General features: G+C 43.6%; 1 long non-coding RNA gene across 1 annotated transcript; it reads left to right on the top strand.

Annotated features, from left to right (window-relative positions):
* Positions 1-97: 97 nt before the first annotated feature.
* LOC102374707 lies at positions 98-2,020 on the top strand. The gene is made up of 2 exons (XR_325500.3): positions 98-240; positions 861-2,020. It is a non-coding gene; the product is annotated as an uncharacterized LOC102374707 (long non-coding RNA).
* Positions 2,021-2,313: the final 293 nt, after the last annotated feature.

The following is a 2,313-nucleotide window of genomic DNA, read 5'->3' as shown; positions in this document are numbered from 1 at the left end:
GATAAAGCCCCCGCACTGCTCTGCGGCTCGGTTCCGGCGCGGATAGAAATTCTTCATTCCTATTGGACAAGCAGACCAACGCGACTACAAATGCCGCTTCCTATTGGGTGGCATTCTGATACCCGCCGGGACAAGGGGGGAGCCGGGAGCTCCCAGCCTGGAGCTGCTGCTTCTTGCACTTACGTTTGCCCTGGACAGTTAGTTATACTGCTCCCTGCTTGAATCGGTTCCTTTTTAGAGGTGAATCCGGCTTATTATTCATAAATGAATATGTTAATGACTATCTATCATTGCTTTAGGACTCTGAAGCCTCCCTTCCAGAGTAGCATGAAACAAATATTTAATACCATGTGGTGACTGGATCTATTCGTGGTACTTGAAGGTGGTTTTAATTGCAGGAGGCTCTAATGGGCTGTGATTGTGTCCTGTTTGTTCACAGCTTTCCAAAGCCGGGGATTTTTCGGAGTATTTTTATGTTTCCTTTTTTTTTTTTTTAATATTTCCTTTTTAAATCCCTGTATATTTCCTTACTAAGGGTGATACCATCATGGGATGCTTTAAATGATATATACAGATTTTCAGCTGATTCTCACATCCAAATGCCTCTCCTTTGTTTTCTTCCAGCTTTTTTGGGAGGAGGTGGGAACAGTCAATAGCACTGAAGATTATGCTGATTTGGTGGCCTGTTTTCAATCAGGTCTGCTGGTGCTGGCACAGAGGTGGGGGCTCTCTGGGCTACACCTCTGGGGCCCTTTCCCCAGTCAGACTAACCCGACCTCTCTGCTCTGAGCCAGTCCTTCCTCTCTGAGGTCTTCATAAATAGCCTTGGGAGTATCTCTCACTTACTTTTCTGTATCCAGCAGAAGGAAGCAGCTTTTGATGGCTCGTGTAAAGCAGCTCAATCGTAAGGTTGCCACTGAAGGACTCCCTCGGGAGGACCTGCTCAAGAGAACAGCTCGAAAAAGGGTAGCAGAGACAATCTATGCATCCCCTATGGAGCAGGTACCTGGGAAAAAGCCTGCTGGAAAAACCCGTGCTTCTGCAGCAGAAGAGGTGGAGAAGCCTCTGCATCCCCAGTCTCGCCCCCACGCTAAAATGTTCCAAAAAATTCACTGATATCAGCAACACAGCGGCCTGGTGATTTCCCCGCTTGGCTTCCGACGACTAATGAAAGACGCTTGTGATCTGAAGAGTAACTTGCATTTCCAGTCGCCAGCTCTCCTGCCTCTGCAGGAAGCCACTGAAGCTCATCTCCTGCGGCTGTTTGAAGACTGGAACCAATGTGCTCTTCATGCAAAAAGAGCCTCCGTGCAACCCAGCGATGTTCATCTTGTGAGATGCCTCCAGGGAGACAGAACGTGAACTTCATAGAGGCACACAGGACAACCCTTCTCAGGAAAGATTTCTCTACAGCTTTCCTTGGGAGTCACCATGCTGCTGTAGAGGGAAGCACTTGGTTCATCTTTGTAGCTTTGTTTGTTTTTACATTTTTAGTTTTTTAAAACTTTTGTTAAATAGCCTTTCAAATGTCTCAAATACATGGCTATTACCCTTTTTTAAGACGATGGGAGAAGCTGATGGTTTCTCCAAACAGGAATGCAAAGTTCCCTTTAATGTTCTCCTCTTTGTAACGTTAAGATACACTGCTGTCGTTAAGTGAGTTTCTTTGTGCTGGGAATAAATGTTTCGCAACAGAATATATAAATATAATAATGTAAAAAATAAAGATCTATGGTAGTCAAGGTTCGTATGTCTATGTTATAAGTTGCCTATATATTTTGGACAATGTTTTGGCGAAAAAGTGTCTTTACTTAACCAGAAAATATTGTTGAATTCGCCCAGAATCAGCAGGGATGTGTTTACTGTTGGACATCAAATCTTCCTAGTGTGTGATGTGAAATTACAGAAACTCATGAAAATATTCATAATACTGCAGCTTTATTTTGTGTTATGTCAGTGTTGTGATACTGAAAGTCCGCCCTTTTTAATTTAATTACTCTAATGTAGTAACTGTGTCATTTAGCGTTTGCTCTTTGTCCCCCCCTGCACCCTCAACAAAATGACTGTCGCACGAGTCAATGCTTGAGAACTTGAATGATGTCCAACAATAGCAGAGTGGGGAATATAATAATACAGAAGCTGTTATGGGCTGTGAGAAAAAGGACAATTACTACGTGCACAAGCAGAAGTCAGCACAGGTGAGACCAACGCAGGATGTTCCACTCCTGTTTCATTAGTCTGGTTATGAATGTCAATGCAATTCCTTGGACAGTATAATAATAATATTGTCACCTGGAACAAGCATGTCTCAAG

This window comes from Alligator sinensis, unplaced genomic scaffold (genome assembly GCF_000455745.1).
Source record: "Alligator sinensis unplaced genomic scaffold, ASM45574v1 scaffold1810_1, whole genome shotgun sequence".
Classification (NCBI taxonomy): Eukaryota; Metazoa; Chordata; order Crocodylia; family Alligatoridae; genus Alligator; species Alligator sinensis.
Note: the sequence above shows the minus strand (reverse complement) of the source record. Positions and strands in the feature narration are given on the sequence as shown.